The 12195-nt window shown below is 42.4% G+C and overlaps 1 protein-coding gene across 2 annotated transcripts in view; it reads right to left on the bottom strand.

Moving 5' to 3' along the window:
* Positions 1 to 12195, bottom strand: part of LOC122539454 (chondroitin sulfate N-acetylgalactosaminyltransferase 1-like) — a 192387-nt gene that overhangs the window by 143780 nt on the left and 36412 nt on the right. Inside the window, exon 2 of one of the 2 annotated variants that reach the window (XM_043674305.1) lies at positions 4628 to 4714. The exons of the other annotated variant lie outside the window; for it this stretch is intronic. The gene's annotated coding sequence lies outside the window, so the exon portion shown is untranslated. The remainder of the gene's footprint in view (positions 1 to 4627; positions 4715 to 12195) is intronic. 2 annotated transcript variants of the gene reach the window in all.

The following is a 12195-nucleotide window of genomic DNA, read 5'->3' as shown; positions in this document are numbered from 1 at the left end:
ATGCGAAAGGCAGCTCCTGACTGGCATATGACCTGGTGCATGACTGAGCTTTAAATAGGTCAGGAACCCCAGGAGGTTGCAAACAGGAGGAAATCTGCTGTCCTCACCTGGTCTGTCCCATGTGTGGAACCTGTAATGACAGCAAAATGGTTGTACAAAGTTAAAAATCACACAACACCAGGTTATAGTCTACCAAGTTTAATTGGAAGCACTAGCTTTCAGAGCTCCACTCCTTCTGATGAAGGAGCGGCGCTCTGAAAGCTAGTGCTTCCAATAATATTTGTTGGACTATAATCTGGTATTGTGTGATTTTTAACTTTGTACACCCCAGTCCAACACTGGCATCTCCAAAGCAAAATAGTTGAACTTAACTGCTCTCTTAAGTATCCTGGCAAGCCACTCAGTTCAAGGCCAATTCAGGGCTGTGTTGCTTTTGCACTCGTTTCATGACTCTTTTTTAAAAAAACAGCACAATTAAGTGCTTTACGATGAAACCCAAACAGGCAATTACTTAACTAGTTTCTGACAGAAAGGCTGTCCTTAATGCTGTCATCAATTTTATCGGGGATGGGGAATCAAGAAGTCAATGAACTCTCAACCCAAGCCTTCTTCATATATGGCTGCCATATACAATGCCACCCTCTCCGAAAGATGCTACAAAGCGTCTTCCTGAGTCGGAGGAAAACTGTCTCAGATTGTAATGCATGGAAGTGAGCATCTATGTGATATACTATATATTAACAGATATTGTGCCACTGCCGTAACCAATTTCTGCCTCATACTCTCTGAAGGATCGAGAAATATCTTCCATCGTCTATTTTTGATGTGTTCAATGAACCATTAAGTCTTCAAATCCTTTTCAAGTAGACATCTGGGGATGCAAAGGTCACATGCAAGAAGGATGAAAATAAAATCAGAAATAGAAATACGATATTATTGAGCTCAATTTTAAGCTTTGGAGCCCTAGAGATTGAAGGAAACTTGATTACTTTCCAGTCACAACATGCAAGCACAGTAATACTGAGTGTGTGTTAACTATCTCTGCCACGAAGCTGGACAGTATTATAGTCCTTTCTCAGATTACCTTACTCTCATGAATATAACTGAACTCTACATAAAGACCTGAAATTATTGTTAGAGGGCAGCAGGAAGGTATAAAGCATGTAAACAAGAGCACACCAGGAGGCAATGCTAGAAGTTATCAAAATACTAAAGGGACAGAATTAAAGACCCTGTGCTTGAACACTTGCAAAATTTATGACAAGACAGATGAATTTTCAATGCAAATAGAAATAAATAGGTATGATCTGACAGTCATCACTAAAAATAAATTGGCTGTAAAGTGACAAAAAACTGGGACCTGAGTATTCAGGGGTACATTTTGAAAGAATAGGAAGATAAGAAAAGATGCAAGAGTAGCAGCCAACTTAAATTAGAGATGACATTGTTACAACAAAAAGAAAATACTTTCATTCTGGAGACCAACATGTTGAATCAACTTTGATTGAGATGAAAATTTGATAAAAAGTTTTGTGGGAATGGGTGAGTTTGGGAATTAATAATGGAAAATAAAAAATAGCAGATGAATTAAACAACTGCTTTGTATGTATCTTCTACAGTGAAGATAGAAAAAAAAAATTGTAGAAATAATTGTAAATCAGGAGGTGAAAGAGAGGCAAGATCTTAAAATAATTACATTCACCGGGGGCACAATACAGAGAAGATGCTTGAACTGAAAGCTGATAAATTCCCAGGAGATGGAGATTATCCTATGAATATTAAAAGAAGTCTGTTGGAATAATAGATGCATTCGTTCAAAATTTCCTAGATTTGAGAAAGTCCCATTAGATTGTTAAATAGCAGGTGTGACTCCTCTATTCAAGAAAGTAGGGAGACAGGTTACAGGGAACTACATACAGTCATAGATAAAATGAACTGTGAACAGTCTGGCTCAGTCTCTGACGATGGTAGAAAGATGGAAGTAGTCAGTAGTTTATAGAATATAGTCAGATATTATTTAATAATTTAATACAATGGCAGATACTTTTCCTTCCTCCATTCACATTTAGCTGCTCCTGAACTGTATGTACCCTGGAAGCTGGCCTCTGCTCATGTGTGGTATTTCAACAATGCACACAGATGTACAGTATCAGTGCAACTGGATAATAGACATTAGATTATCAACTACCGTGCAATGCTCATTAATTACCTCACTGTCATAATGGGAACTAATTTTCCAATGCCATGTCTTTATTATCGTAGAATTTATTTCTTTGAAACAGGAACAGTTGGAGATGGTGATCATCGGTGCAGACCCATTCAGAGGTATGAATTGCTGATGCTGAGATCCATGCTGGGTTGTAACTGATCTGATGAGGTAGGGTTTTCATTGTCCCCGAAGCAGGGACAATCTAATTTCGAATAAATGAGCTCCTTGCTCTCCATTTAAAGCATGAGCGAACAGTTCAGATGGAAAATGTTATTTTAGGTGTGGAGACACTCAGAACTAAGAAACCTGACAAAAGGAAGGTAACCTACAAAAGAATGTCAAGCAAATCATTTCATTTCAAAATGTAAGATGGTTTTTCAGAGCTTTTTGCAATATGGGCACCTAATTGAAACAATTTCCAGCATCCCTCAAGGTAATGACAACTTCTTGTGATACTGTCAAACAGAACAAACACAATTCATTTTCAACTGCTGAGACACAGTTAAGAGATGAAGCAATAGAACGGTAAAGTTTCATACTTTCCCCACAAACCGTTTATTTTGTTGGATGTGAACTGGAGTGGTCCAGAAATCAAACTCGGGAAACGGAAGAATTTAATAGGGAAGTGAGTTGAATTGGAAAATTATGAAAACTAGTGCGTGCAAGAACTTGTATTTATTTAGCACCTTCCACAACCTTCCCTGTGCTATACAGCCAATGGAGGTGTTTTGGCAGTATAGCCATTGTAAATTAAGGCAACATGGTAGACATGGAAAAGTCCCACAGCCAGCAACTTGGTAATGGCTAGTTCATCTGGTTTAATGAGGTTAGGAAACTGTCCTGTCCTTCTTGAAGAGAGTGTGTCCATCTGGGAACATCAAACTAACGAGCTCTCTAATGGCAGTAGGAGACCAACAGAATCCCCGGAGAAACAAACTCTTGCATTTCCTGAGGGATTACAATGGGAATCTGGTGGTCCCCATCAGTTATCAGTCATGCTGACCCCCACTCTGACATGACAGATGATCTGGTTATGCGCAATCACTCATGTTGCCCCTTTAGGCACACACGTCATTTCATGTAGTATTAGGTCAGGAGACCTCACAATCAATTCCTCACCTCCACAGAGTTAGCCAAAACACGAGGTGCAATAATTAGCTTCAGACCTCAAGCTCAAATCAGCTCATCTCAGTTTCAAAGCAATTTAGCCTCAGCACCACACGGTTGGAGCAGGGATGTTTAGTGTTGTAGCTTTGATCCAGTGGCCTTTTTGACAAGTTAGAGTTTTATTTAAATTGCAGTAACACTTTAAGAGAGGAGTCACAATGTAACATTAGGTCCAGACTATTCAGGAGAGATGTTAGGAAGCACCTCTGTGCAAAAAGTATAGATGATCTTTGGAACGCTCTCCCGCAAATGGCAGTGGGTACTAGATTAGTTGTTAGTTTTAAATCAGAGATAGTTTTGTTGTTAAGCAAAGATATTATGGGATATGGGCCAAAGTCAGGTATATGGAGATAGGCCACAGATCAGCCATGATCTCATTGAATGGCACTTTCAGTTCACACATCCCCCAATCATTCTCCTCTATTCCAAAGAAAACAATCCCAGTAACTCTTCATAATTAATCCAGCCCAGGTAACATTCTGATAAATCTCCTCCATACCCTTTCCAGTGCATTCACATCGCTCCAATAATGCAAATTCCAGAACTGCACATGATACTCTTGCAGTGGCCTAGCCAACATTTTGTACTGTTCCAGCATAACCTCCCTGCTCTTAAACTCTCTGCCTCAGATAACAACATTAAGCATTCCATGTGTCATCTTAACCACTTTATCTACCTGTCCCATGACCTTTAGGAACTGGCAGACATGCACACCAAGGTCCCTCTGATCTTTGGTGCTTCCCAGCATCCTATCATTCATCATGCATTCCCTTGCCTTGTTTGTCCTGGCCAAGTGCATCAGCTTGCACTTATCTGGAATGAATTTGATTTGCTACTGATCAGCCCATCTGACCAGCTGTTCTTTATCCTTTTACAATCTATGCCAGTCCTCTTGACATTTATCATCCTCCTAATTTTTATATCATCTGCGAACATACTGATTAACCCTCCCACATTCAAGTCCTACACACACACACACACCCCTAAGGTCCCAACACTGACCCCACAGGCTTCCAGTGACAAAAACAACCATTGACCATTACCGTCTGCTACCTGCCACTCAGCCAATTCTATATCCAAGACTAGCTGAACTCAGAAGGGAAAGTGAGTGTGACTATGATCCAGTGGCCTTTTTGGTAAGTTAGAATTTTTTTTCTAAATTGGAGCAATGCTTTAAGAGAGTAGCTGCATTGTAGCAACAGAACATTGGGCCTCATAGAGCAGCTCAATACACTTCGTGGGAGCACTTACCAAACTAACTTCAACATCAGGCCATAAATGGATATATCAAGATGGGTAGCTGCAACCATGCTCGAAGAGATAGATTTGATTGAGCATCTGAAAAGGAGGAGAGTAAGAGATTGAGAGCTTTAGGTAGAGAATTGCAGTGCCCAGTCAGCTAAAGACATGGCTGCCAATGATGAAGCAACAAAACGGAAATGGGTGAGGAGTCTGGGAAGGTGGTAGGGTTGGATAGGGTTACAAAGATAGGGAGGGGTTACGCTACATATGAATTTGCAGACAACGATGAAGATTTTAAACTGAGGAGTGAACAGATCAGGAGCCACATAACAAACATGATCAAATAGGAATTGGGATACAGACAGCAGAGGTTCCATTGAGCTCACATTTGCAGAGGGTACAACTGGAAAAAGAAAATGAACACAAACCGAAGAAAGAAACGTTTGGAAAATTGTGGGCTGAATTTTATGCTTCCTCCAACCCAACCTGGAAAAAAGAACAAAAATGGCAGACTTGATTAAAAAAAAGGCCACCCCACAGCAATGACAACTCCCAGAGAATTGGTAGAGAGCAGGAGACCATTCAACCCACTGTGATTGCACTAGCTCATCAAATGAGCATCATTTAGTGCCAGTCTTCTACCTTTTCCCCATACCCTTGCACACTATTTCTATCCAATGCCTACTTGAAAGCCTCAATTGGACCTGCCTCCACCACACAGAGGCAGTACACACTTCCATATCTTAACTACTCGCTCAGTGAAAACATTTTCTCAGTTCAGCCTTGCTTCTTTAGAGTACACTTTCTCCCCATCTACTCTACCCAGACCACTCATGATTTTGAAAACCGTTACCAAGTGTCCTCTTAGCCTTCTTCTCTCCAAGAGGAGCACAGTCCCAACTTGTTCATCAGCATTCTCGCCAGAGCTTTCACATCCTTCCTGTCGTATTATGCCCAGAACTTTACACAATTCACCAGCAGAGTCCTAACAAGCTGAGGCTCTGCATTTTGCCTCTGAGTGGAGGTACCTTTAAAAGCTGCCAGCCAATAGTGTAGTGGGCACTACTGAGCTGGCAAGGGGTCCCCCAGAGTTAATCAACAGCATCCAGACCAAGGTAATTCCCAAGTCATTAGGGCAGTAGAGTGGGGAAGAAAATGTGGTCCCAAGGGAGGAGCTGGATTTTGGAGGCCAAGTTTGGAAGCACTAAGCTGGAGTAAAAGTGTTCAGACAGGTGGTCTATAGAACACACCACAAATTATAACCTACCAACCCCCTGAACTCCCATACAAACCCTTCTTTTCTCATTAAAAAAAGGCCCTCTCACATCACAGCACGTAATGGCAGTAAAGGTGGATTGAGGGTCTTAGGTGAGCAGCAGTAAAGTACTTAAAGCTTTCAATAGGGCTAATGACAAGAAGGCTGGAAAGCCAGCAAGCAGCTTACCCACAGCACACCACCTTCATATGATGGGGACAAGGTTAGCAGTGGGAAGCAAGGCAGCCAGTTAGGCACCCAATATATTTTAGATGCCCTCACGCCCCAACTGAAAACATACCCAGCTGAGGTCTATAATATCCAGGTTAATATGTGTAACACAACATAACCTTGCTCTGAATATGAAATCACATATCCTCAAACAGACAGAGCAGGCTCGAATAACAGAGCAAACTTCTTCAGCTCTTATACATGTGCTTAATGAGGGAATTTCATATTGACGTGGTTCAGTACACATTAATTACTAAGTCCCTTATGCCTCCTCTTGTCTATTACTTTGAATGTTTTATAATAATTTGGTTCCATGTGTTATCACCAAAGCATGCAGCAAACTATTCCCTGACGGAGCGTGTAAGTGTCTTATAATTTGGTTAATTTTATTTTCTTCTCATGCCAGAAACCACACCTTCCAATAACTGTTTACTCCCTTTCTTCAAGAAGAGTGAAGTCGGTCAATATCTAATTATCCTGGAAGGCAAAGTATCTCAAAATTGTGAACAAGAGCTGTTTCATGCTGCTACTATTCAGTGGCTACACAAGTGAGTTGTTTTCCCCATTGCTGTCAGTGCAAAAGAATGCTGTGCCAACCACACACTGAGCAACATCATAATGAGTTTCAGGGAGGATGTCACACTGGGACATATATCCCAGTGATTGGCTAACAGAATGCTCCTTTGGTTGTTTGCAATAGGCATACTCAATCAGCCCACCCTTGGAAACCCCAAAACCAAACTGTCTACTGTTAGACATGATTCCCCCAATAGTTCAGCAAGTGCTGCCCAGGATATAGGTATAGCTAACCTAACACCCAATTTCGCCTGTGCCTGTGTTTTTGCTTTTACCGCTGTTTACTTATTATTTACTTATCTATGCTCCTTAACTATGTGATCTGCCTGTATTGCTCGCAAGACAAAACCTTTCACTGTGCTTCGGTACACGTGACAATAAATTCAATTCAATTCAATTCAATAATCAGTCAAGTTCATAGCACATTTGCTCGGGGTTGGAACCAGGTGTCATATTTGAAGTGCCATCTTAACCAAAATGAGTAGAACAGGAATCAACTCTTCAACCCCTTTAGAAGGGTCTGTCATGGTGCACTGGTAGTGTCCCTACCTCTGAGCCAGGAGACTTGGGTTCAAGTCCCACATGCTCCAGCGATGTGATATAATACATTCAAACAGAGGCCTATTCTCCGTATGCAACCCTTGTGTCTTTTTCAAATTTACTGGGAGCTTGTGGAACCTATAGCTAGCTCCCTGTTGCTTTCACTGCAGACTTGGCCAATTATAGGCAACTGGTCAACCAATCAGTATCCTTTTCTCCTGCAGTGTAAGCTGTTGCGATTGTTTGAAATTTGGCATTCTTGCGTTGTCTTGATGAGTGAAGACAAAGCTTCAACAATGTGTCGCACTTTGCAACAATATTCAATCTTGCTGTTTTTGAGCACAGTGTTCCTCAGGGCTCCAGTGCTACAACTTAGTGCAAATTCTAAATTTCCCAGAGCTGGCATAACACAGAAAGTTATGAGGTCATTGTGCTTGCAGGATGGTTCAAACCAAGTCCACCTATAATCGGTGATTCTGCCTTGTTCTTGGTGTTATCTGATATCGACACTGAATACTTGGGGACGAGCTACATTTAAATGGCAGTTGCTCTCAAGTAGCTTTCTGTTCATTATCTGGGTAAAAGGAAAGGAATGGAAGCTAATAGTAATACAAGAAGTACATTGATAATTGGAGTTGAGAGTGTGGTGTTGGAAAAAAACAGCAGGTCAGACAGCATCAGAGTAGCAGGAAAATTGACGATTCGGGCAAAAGCTCTTCCTCAGGAATGAGGGCTGACGTTTGCCCAAAACATTGATTCTCCTGCTGCTCAGATGCTGCCTGACCTGATGTCCTTCTTCAGCACCACACTCTTGACTCTAATCTCCAGCATCTGCAGTCCGCACTTTCACCTAGTTGATTTATAATTGGAACCTGATTATGAGTTAGCTTCAGAGGTCCACCCCAATTGTTGCCTCACCTGGTCATTCCCAAATGCTGATTTCCACATTCAGTGGTTCTGACCTAACAGAAACCACCACCTTCGAGTCTGTACTGTCTCATATGAATTTCTCACAGTCTCCTTTGCCAACGTGGAAATTCCCAGCCCAGCAATCCAACTTTCACCGAGATAAGTTCTGAATTCTGTGACTGATCCAATTTTCTCCATCCTAATAAGTGTCACAAGAGAGGCAGGAGGTTTGACCAGCCGCTGGAAACGCACAAAGATACTTCATTCATGAGAGAGCTTGTGATTCCTGTTTCTGTTTTTCCCAGCAGCATCAGCAAAAACAAACTTGTTCAAATGTGGCTGCTGACCCACCCCCTTAAAAACATGACCAGAAATTGAGGCAGACATATTGGATTGATTTGCAAATTTGTTTGCAGGCTCAACAGCAAAAATTGAACTTTCAAAGACTCAACTAACTATAACAGGTTTGCGTTTCATTGCAAAACAGCACCTTCAAAGCCCTGAGCAACACTCCTTTAATGAGGCCTTTGTGCAGTCTAAGGGCAGTGGTATACCTGCAGACCTTGGTAATGTCCCAACAGAGCAGGTTGCTACACTGCAGATAAAAATGGACAAATCACTTAAAGTTAAACTGCGGATGATGTCTACATGAAGAAAGTACACTAAAAACATGGAAAGGACCTGCACTGCACATCCCATAAAGTCACTGGAGATGGTGAAGAGATGTGCCTTGAATAAACATATGGACAGGGGGCTTGTACCTGTGAAAAAAGGGACAGAACAGGGAACTTACTTGTTGCAAGTTGACAAAGACCATTCCTGGTCCAGTATTTGAGCAGACATTCAGCCCACTCCCCTGAAACTCCTAAAATATCCATCTGAAGTGTAGCACAGCTGGAAAACATGGGCAGGTTCAGTGATGTGGTCAACCTGAACATCTGGTCTGGATGACCAGAGAAAGTGCCACTGGCGTCACAGAGAGGAAGAATATACAAGAGGGTCCATCTGAAAACAGCACGTAGGAAATCAAAGTATTTTAAAACGCAGAAGGGATTCCAGCCTAGCCTGCTGTTTTCTCCCCAGCAAGCTGCACATCTATGATATTTATTAAATCTGATTTACTAAGCACTTTACTTCTTGGAAAGCAATAACTCTAAGAAATCTATCTGGACTAGAATGTCAAAACTGCAGTGACAAATGACCTCTGAGCTCAGGTCCCATTGCCAACCCATTGGAACGCATTCCTTGGTTTTGTGCCCAGTCTCGCCACATCATGCAGCCAAGTGACAGGTCAGAGCCCTCCTGAGTGAGGCTGTGCAAGCAGGCGCAAAGCAGAGAGACTGGAATATTCCTTTACTGATCATTTGACGTCTTCAAATTTTGCTACAATCAGCACTTCAGAACTGCAGCATGTCTTCTGTAAAAGCTGGGGGGGTTTTTCCCTTTCAGTTACATTAGCAAGAGGGAAGGAACAATGGCTTTGAAAACACATCTCCTTCTAATCCTTCCGAGTGGCTCACTGTGTTCTGGCAGAGAACATAGTGGAACTACAAATGCAATTAGACCTCATATTGAAAAGGGTAATGAGTTTGCTTAAGTATAATTGGCCCCAGGATTCCAAAGCTGGACTGAGGAAATACGCTGCAGGTTGAGGGAGCTCCTGATCACTACGCAGTGAATCCTCTTGTTGGCACGTGACAGGGAGGAAAACATTCGGGAGTGAATCTTCCAGCCAATTTGCTGGAGCCACCTGCTCTACACTCTCTCAGGTTCACACAAGACGATTAGTCACTGAGTGAGGTGAACAGTTTCTGGAACTACAAGTCAGCAGCTATGACATGATCTCCCAAAGAGCCTGACTGGGGTGGAGGGGGAAATAAAAACGAGCCCACTCCACAGTCCCAGATTTTACGGTGAGTTGGCTGTTAAGATCTAGCAAGTTACTCCCTACTTGGGAGTGCTGTCTCCAACAGAACATAGAACATTACAGCACAGTACAGGCCCTTCGATGTTGCGCCGCCCTGTCATACTAATCTGAAGCCCATCCCACCTACACTATTCCATGTACATCCATTTGCCTGTCCAATGACGACTTAAATGCACTTAAACTTGGCGAATTTACTACCGTTGCAGGCAAAGCATTCCATACCCTTACTACTCTCTGAGTAAAAAAACTACCTCTGACATCTGTCTTATAACTATCTCCCCTCACTTTAAAGTTTTGTCCCCTCATGTTTGCCGTCCCCATACTTGGAAAAAGGCTCTCCCTGTCCACCCTATCTAACCCTCTGATTATCTTGTATGTCTCTATTAGGTCACCTCTCAACGAGAACAGCCTCAAGGCCCTCAACCTTTCCTCGTAAGACATTCCTTCCATACCAGGCAACATCCTAGCAAATCTCCTCTGCACCCTTTCCAATGCTTCCACATCCTTCTTATAATGCGGTGACCAGAAATGTACACAATACCTCCAAGTGTGGCTGTACCAGAGCTTTGTACAGCTGCAGCATAACCTCCTGGTTCCAGAACTCAATCTCTCTATTAATAAAGGCCAAAACACTGTATGCCTTCTTAACAACCCTGTCAATCTGGGTGGCAACTTTCAGGGATCTGTGTACATGGACACTGAGATCTCTCTGCTCATCTGCACTCCCAAGAATCTTACCATTAGCCCAGTACTTTGCATTCCAATTACTCCGGCCAAAGTGTATCATCTCAAACTTGTCCACATTATACTCCATTTGCCACCTCTCAGCCCAGCTTTGCATCCTGTCTATGTCTCTCTGCAACCTACTACATCCTTCGTCACTACCCACAACCCCACCGACCTTAGTGTCATCCGCAAATTTACTAACCCACCCTTCTAAGCCCTCATCTAAGTCATTTATAAAAATGATGAACAGCAGTGGACCCAACACCGACCCTTGCGGTACGTCGCTAGTAACTGGACACCAAGATGAACATGTTCCATCAACTACAACCCTCTGTTTTCTTTCAGCAAGCCAATTACTGATCCAAACTGCTATGTCTCCCACAATCCCATTCCTCTGCATTTTGAATAATAGCCTACTGTGGGGAACCTTATCGAATGCCTTGCTGAAATCTATATACACCACATAAACCTGTTTATTCTCATCTACCTATTCGGACACTTTGTCAAAAAACTCAGTAAGATTCGTTAGGCACGACCTACCCTTCTCAAAACCGTGCTGACTGTCCCTGATCAGATTATTCTTTTCTAGAGGGTTATAAATCCTATCTCTTATAACCTTTTCCAACACTTTACCAACAACTGAAATGAGACTCACTGGTCTGTAATTACATTTTTAATGTGCTCATCCCCTGCAGTTTCCTTCCCCATTCTACGCTTCCTAAATCTTTCCTAATTACCAGGGTTGTCTCTACTTCGCTTTTTGAACAAGGGAACCACATTTGCTATCCTCCAGTCCTCAGGCACTACTCCTGTAGACAATGATGATTTGAAGATCAATGCCAAAGGCTCGGCAATCTCTTCCCTTGCTTCCCAGAGGATCCTAGGATTGATCCCATCTGGCCCAGGGGACTTGTCTATTTTCACACTCTGCAGTATTTCTAATGCCTCTTCCTTGTGAACCTCAATTTCTTCTAGTCTAGATGCAAGTATCTCTGTACCTTCCACGCCAACATTTTCATTTGCTACAGTGAACACTGTCGAAAAATATTTATTTAGTGCTTCCCCTATCTCCTCTGACTCCACACACAACTTCCCACTATTATCCTTGATTGGCCCTAATTTAACTCTCGTCATTCTTTTATTCCTGACATACCTATGGAAAGCCTTAGGGTTAACCCTGATCCTATCCGCCAACAACTTCTCATGTTCCCTCCTGGCTCTTCTGAACTCTCTTTTTTGGTCTTTCCTGACTTCCTTGTAACCCTCAAGCGCCCTAACTGAGTTTTTACATTTTGTCCTAACATAAGCCTTCTTCTTCTTGACCAGGGATTCCACTTTTTCCTTAGTAAACCATGGCTCACACGTTCTATATCTTCCTCCCTGCCTGACAGGTACATACTTACCTAGGACACA

This window comes from Chiloscyllium plagiosum, chromosome 32, assembly GCF_004010195.1.
Source record: "Chiloscyllium plagiosum isolate BGI_BamShark_2017 chromosome 32, ASM401019v2, whole genome shotgun sequence".
Classification (NCBI taxonomy): Eukaryota; Metazoa; Chordata; class Chondrichthyes; order Orectolobiformes; family Hemiscylliidae; genus Chiloscyllium; species Chiloscyllium plagiosum.
This window is presented reverse-complemented; position numbering and strand designations above follow the sequence as displayed.